At 39.1% G+C, this 7094-nt stretch overlaps 1 long non-coding RNA gene across 1 annotated transcript; it reads left to right on the top strand.

Annotated features, from left to right (window-relative positions):
• Positions 1–5773: 5773 nt before the first annotated feature.
• On the top strand, positions 5774–6665 carry LOC309395737. The gene is made up of 2 exons (XR_014175982.1): positions 5774–5941; positions 6042–6665. It is a non-coding gene; the product is annotated as an uncharacterized lncRNA (long non-coding RNA).
• Positions 6666–7094: the final 429 nt, after the last annotated feature.

Below are 7094 nucleotides of genomic sequence, written 5' to 3'. Positions count from 1 at the left end.
ACTGAGTCTCCCTCCCTCCAAGCCGTTTGGCCACTTAGAGACTCTCTCAGGCGAGGAGGGGGGAGGGGTCATCTGAGAGGCGAGTTGCGACTGTGACACAAGCAGCCTTGGGGGGGGGGAAGGTTAAGGCGAAAAAGGCACGTGGCTGCCAATGGGCGGGGGGGGGGGCGTCCTGGATGGCGTCCAGGTCTCCCGACACCATGACAACGGAGAGCAGATTTACAGTAGTACCTTGAAGAGCAAAAGAAGGGGAAGATGGTGGCGGATTGGTCTGGTAGTTTTAAGGTATAGATGAAACTAATTGTCATTTCTCTCCATTCCTGAACGTCCAAACAAGATTTGCTGCATGGGCAAAGCAATGCTAGGCAGCCTTCCAGTTCCAGCTGCCACTTTCCTCTGTAGTCTCCAAAGTGAAGGTCCTGGTCAGTAGGAACAGTATGCACCCACTAATATTGGTTTAGTACAGTGAAGCCTAGGCTATCTAGAAAATCAATTGAAAAAGTATATTTGATCCCACAATTGCTTTCTATCCCCATAAACAGTTTTCATTCACATGGGCAATTAGTTGGATGCTTTCAGTACTTTCTGTGAAAACCCCTGATTTTTGTAAGAAAATGTCCACTTAATGTCTATTGGACATTCTCAGTCATCCAGGTCATGGTTGTCCCAAAGATGCTTTTTCAAGAGGCAACTGGACATTCTGGTTTTACTTTTTTTCTTCAAAGAAAACCAGAAAGTTCATCTGCCTCTTGGGAAAGCATCTTTGGGACAAAATGTCCACTTCCAGAGACAAGCAGGCCCCATATAGATTTTAGACAGATTCTTAGGTTATCAAGACTATATTCCCTAGACCTAGTTTGTAATGACTGTTTTTCCTATTGCAGAATTGCTCAGTCAAGAAGCTTTCTTTTATATTAGCAATAAATCACTTTTGTCTTGCTGAATCTTATGTCTAGCATCACATCTAATAAATCATTGATTGTTTATAATGTTAATGCTGTTTTTAGTTAGAATCTTATGGAACAGCATTCTGGAATTTTAGGGGCACAGGTAATATTTAACCTTTTTATGAATTATGAACAATCCCAGGTGGCACCAATTAGACATCTGAGGGCATGCAAATGAGTTATATGTAATAACAATTCGTTCTTTAACACCAAGGCTATATCTTCTTCCTGAAGCTTCACTTTTGGGTGGAGCGGTGTGCTAATATACTATGCTATTTACCCCCAAGGCTTGGCCTTCTGCCCTGTATATGCTTGGTTTATTTTAAACATGCTGTTGTAAGATAAACACAAGATACCTGTTTATTTTTATATCATTATGGCTTGGTCTTGACACTGCTGGAATCATCCAGTATCTTAATAATGAAGGCAGGATAAATATATCATAGGAAATATATAATGGAGAGTGACAATAAGAATATAGAATCAATCTGGATCAAACTGAAAATAAAATCAGGCAGGCAATCTCAAGAGGGGTAGAAAAATAAAATTCTAAATTAATTTATGGACTTGATATTATCTCCAATACTGATTCTCTTGTTTCATTATCATGTAAAGGATAACATCACCCACTCATTTTTGTACATCTTTCTATAATACCCACTTTATTTATGTTTGCTTTTATTGTTTGCTTTTAATTCTACTTTCCCAACTTGGTTTAGAATCTACTAGCATAGAAACGATTATATTTGGTATTCATCTTGGTTTGTGTATTTTTGCCAAGATTGTTCTCCTATTTCCATTAAGCATATTTCTGTTTGGGTAATCTAAAACAAGTGTATGGCTCTTCTCATAAGAATGGGCAATATGTATAGCTAGTACCAGAATTAATTTGTCAGAAGCACTGTTAGGCAATATGGGTAACGTGCCATTTGACACCTGCACTCAAGGCAGGCAAATACTCAGGCAGTTTACACACTTGTTATAAAGCTATTTTTAATAATTAAATCTGTCACAATTGAACTTTGTAGGGTTTGCTTGGCAAGTAAACAAGGGATCAGATTTTTTGTATTTGGGTAATTGAACACTCATATATCATGCATGTTGACATCACTTCTATACTTGTTATTCTTTCCTCCCTGGCAAGGAATCTAGAATGTCTTTAATTGATATCCTACAGACTTGTATGTTATGAGAGCTGTCACAATTTGGATTTAATCTGTACAAAAAACTTTGGAGTGCACTTGAGGTACTCATCTAGAACATCTCAAAACAGTGTGATCTCTTCCCAAGATCAGGCAGCAGCTGTGAGACAAGTGTCATTTCGCTTCTCATTTGAAGGGAAGAAGTTCTAAAGAAGCTTCTTGGATGAGAAACAAAACATCTTCAAGGAAAAACAATGTCCAGTTGCCTTTTGAAAAAGCACCTTTGGGACAACCATGACTTGGGATGACTGAGAATCTCCATAGAGATCAGTCATTTGGTATGCATGATAACTATTCTCAAGATATGCTGATTGATGTTTGTATTTTAAAATAATGAGTATAGCTAGGCTTCAGTCAATGACCACTTATTCTATGACCATTCAGAGTTATAATGGCACTGAAGGTGTGGTACCAATCACCTATCCTTGAACTTTTTGACTGTCCCAGAGCCCCTCATGTTGTTAGGATCCAAACACTTGTCAACTGGCTCACACTTACAATGGTTGCACTGCCCCACAGTCGCATGATTGCCTTTGCAACCTTCCCACAAAGTAAATGGGGTGGCGGGCAAGAAAGTTGAAATCACTCCCACTCCTGCCACTTTTCCCCCCAATGAGCCCTGTATGTCCTCCTATATTCTGTGCCAGCTACCCTTGCCCATCTATACTTGTACCACCTGCATGCCTTCCTGTTTTTTGCAGTAGTCATCCTGCATCTGGGCACACACACTGTACTGCAGTAGCCACTTACCCATCTGCCAGCCTGCTTGCAACCATTCAGGATTTGTGATTTCTTGCTGGCTTCCCCACTGGCTTTCCTTGTTGGAAACTAGCAAAAAAGTTGCAAGGAAGCCTCATTTAATGACTTGCGATCCTTGCTTAATGATAGCAATAGAGACTGATGAGTTTTCAATCACGAAGCAATAGAGTCATGTGATGTTGTTCTTTACAACAGCATTGCTACAACTGAAGTTTGGGCCAGATTGGTGTTGTTAAGTTGTAAAGCTTGTATGTGTGTGAGCTCAGGGAAGTTGGAGAAAGAAGGCAAGGGCACTCACAAGTGTGTGTGAGCTCAGGAAAGTTGGGTAATGGATGTGTGGGGTGCAGGGAGGCCAGGAAAGAGAGTGGGGGGAGACGTGCATGCGTGTGAGCACAGGGAGGTTGGTGTAAGAGGGAGTGGAGTATATGCAAGCACAGGGAGGGCTGAGTAGGAGACCATGCCTTCCTATGTGTGAGTGAATAAGCACATGGAGGTCAGGAAAATGAGCGTGAGATATGGACATATAGTACGCGTGAGTGCAAGGAGGCTAGGGAAGAAGGGCACAGGATGCGTGCAACTAAAGTAAGGCTGGTGGGGAAGGAGAGAAACTTAACCAAGCAACTTGCAACCTTCCCTGCTCAATTCTTTATTGACTTTGCTTGTGGGAAGCTGGGAGGGAAAATCAGAAAAGGCAATGATTTGAGCATGGTACACTGCAACCGATCATTAGCGCAAGCTGGTTGCTAAGCACCTGAATTTCATTCACATGACTATGGGGCACTGCAATGACCAGAACTTCAAAATCAGTGTTCAGTCCATTCAGCTTCATCATAACTGAATGAACGGTTGGAACTGGAGGACTACCTGTGTATAGTAAAATATGTAATACAAAAGGAAGGTCATATAAGGTAAAGGTAAAGGTCCCCCTCACACATATGTGCTAGTTGTTCCTGACTCTAGGGAGCGGTGCTCATCTCCGTTTCAAAGCCAAAGAGCCAGCACTGTCCAAAGACGTCTTCATGGTCATGTGGCCGGCATGGTGCACGGAATGCTATTACCTTCCCACCAAAGGTGGTTCCTACTTTTCTATTTGCATTTTTATATGCTTTTGAACTGCTAGGTTGGCAGAAGATGAGACTAGTAATGGGAGCTCACTCTGTTATGCAGCGCTAGGGATTTGAACTGCCGACCTTTTGAATCGAAACAGAAAATGCAAGTTCAGAACAAAATATTCAAATGATGTATATGAAACATTCCATATCAGTAGAATAAAGAAGAAAATACTTACGTTTTCTACCATAATAAACACAAAATGTATTAACTATAACAGAGCATAGAAATTTGAGACAAATTGCTGCTCCCTCCTCCCTAGGCCCAAGAATAAATGCAGTAATATTCTATACTAAATGGTACCTACCATCCATAGATTTGGCCAAGAGATTATTAATATTTTTAAAAATATTGAAACAAACCTCCATAAGGAAGCAAAAGGATCATTGCTCAGGTGGGTTACTGCACTGAAAAGTCAGCTTGTTTAGATTACAGTCTGTGTTGTTTTGGGCAATGGTTTGGCTTATGTGTAGAAGGGGTTACTCAATGTTTTCATCACTTTGAGTTACATGAATAAGATTCTAAACACAAAAAATAAGAGCATGCATTGAATGCACACATTCCAAAGTTAAACCAGCCCACTTATCCAACACTGAAGTAATAGTTTCTATACTGACATAGAAGTGGTTGCTGGTTCTGTGAGCTTCCTGGTACTGTCCTTTATAATTTCCCACAATGCCTTGATAGTTTTTATTCCAGTGGCTTTGTCTTTCCTGTCCTTAGGGTTAGGGAAAAAACTGGTTTCATCTGCAGTCTTTTGGGGGGAAATTGTTATTTTTTGGTGTTTTCCTGGCGCTGTCATAGTTGTGTGTGTGTGTGTGTGTGTGTGTGTGTGTGTGTGTGTGTGTGTGTAATGACCCACAGTTATCTACACATTAATAATGATCAAGTACTAATGATATTTCCTTATACATTTTAGTGACCTTTCCTTACATAATTGGTGTTTTCTTTCATACTTTTAGACTTCTAATTTCTGTTTCTGTTAGTTTGCAATTGATAAAAACAAATCCCACGTGAAAAAGTATTTGAAGCCTTCTTGATTTTAATTGTCAATTTATTCATTCCTCCACATTCTAATATTTATTCATTTTCATCTCTCTGTTTTTCCACTGTTGTGCAAACACAATTCCAGCAGCTGTTAACATGTAAAATTAAATATGTATTGTACTCCCTTTGAAATACCCAACAAAATATTTCTGTTTTTAAATCCATATCTTGCTTTACCACTGCTTCTAACCATGACACCACTAAGCCTTGAATAGCTACTTGGTCTGTCCTAAGTACTGAACCTAATTCATATATTCCTGTTTTTTGAACTGAGGAATAAATTTCAGAAAAAGAAATCTGTATTACTCTGTGAATCTACCTATGACATTCATTCTTGATCTAACTTTTTAGATGAAAAACTATATCTTTCCTGTTTGTTGGGGGACCTTCCTGAAAAGACTGTACATTGTTGGGTGAAAACAGAAGTCCCTTCTGTTACTTGTAGTGTAGTCCTCAGCTTACAACCACAATCAAGTCCAATATTGTTTTATTTCTTTTGCAGTTAGTATTATTTAACAGGTTGAAGAGGCAACAGAGTATGACCGCTAGGAAAGTCATCTTTCCTATGTAAGTAGCTGTCTTTATTGCTTTGTGTGCTGGTTTCATCCTTAATGTGGTAGTGCATGCAATTAAAGTCTTCCTTTCTGTGTCTCTTTGTGCAGGCCATTCATTGGAGCAAGTGTGGTTAGTGATGTAGAAGACCGGCAAGGCAATCATCTTTCCTCTGTAAGTAGCTGTCTTTACTGTTTTGTGTGTTGGTTTCATCCTAATGCAGTGCATGCAATGGAAGAGTTCATTTCTGTGTATCTTCTTTGTGCAGGCCATTCATTGGAGTCAGTGATATTGAAGACTGGCAAGGACAGTCATCTTCCTTCTGTAAGTAGCTCTTTTATTGTTCTGTGTACTTATTTTAATCTTATTTAAGTAGTAAGTGCACAAAGTAATAAATTTCCTTTTTTATATCTTCTTTTTGTAGATCATCCATTGGGGCAAAGAATGCAGTGACATCATCTTGGCCACTCCCACCCGGTCACATGACTGCCAAGCCACTCCCACCCGGTCACATGACTGCCAAGCCTCTCCTACTCAGTCACATGGCTGGCAAGCCACTCCCACAAAGCATGCCATGCCTACAGAAGAGGTTCTAAAAATTTTTGAAACCCACCACTGAGTATTATCAATATGTAAAACTTGTCATCCTGCCCCAGCAAATGGATATCCTACTTATAAGGAACCTGGGCACTGGCTGTATTATATGCAATATCTTCCCTCTAATGATCTTGCTTATTTATGTTCATTGTTTATACTTGGTTTTATAGAATGTTTAAGGTCAGTTTTATTGTTCACTACCCAGAGTCACATCACATTATATGGGTGGCCATATAATTTTGACAAATCAGTAAATTTATCTGTCAAGCATACTTGGGCATGCAAATGCATAGACTTTTGTATTAATTACCTGGAAAATAAAGCACAGCACAGTATATATGCATATCACCTCCTTCATGAATTCTAACTTCCCTCATGAATTTTAACTTCCCTATTTCAGAGGCTTGTATTTTGTTTTGTGTGTGTTATTAAAGCATTAGTAACTTATTAAGCAAGCTTCTCTCAGCTTTCCATTCCTACATTATTCTATTCAGTCTAAGATAACAGTAACAGAGACATGATTGATCCTGATACTGTACTGGCTAGACTGAAAAAGAGTTTTAAAGAAACAAATTTACCATAAACAACAAAATGGCAACCCAAAACATTTATTACAACATCACTAAAATCAGCTATGTCAGAACAGAACATATTTTGTTCCTTTTTTCAAACCTTTAAGAATCCATATTTTGTTTTGATTCATACTCGAAACAGTTTTTGGTAGGTTGGAATATTTTAATGTCAAAATGCCTTAGGCATCATTTATTATCATGGTGTAAAAGGTTGTACTGGCTTGTTCTTTGGAACCAAACTCATAATCTGCATTTTCTGCTTGATATGATATAATGATCCTTGCCTACCATGAAGGCAACTTTTGTTT

The sequence above is a fragment of the Natrix helvetica genome (assembly GCF_964273705.1).
Source record: "Natrix helvetica genome assembly, chromosome: 7".
Classification (NCBI taxonomy): Eukaryota; Metazoa; Chordata; class Lepidosauria; order Squamata; family Natricidae; genus Natrix; species Natrix helvetica.
The sequence above is the reverse complement of the archived record's forward strand: the minus strand, read 5'-3'. Positions and strand labels throughout refer to the sequence as shown.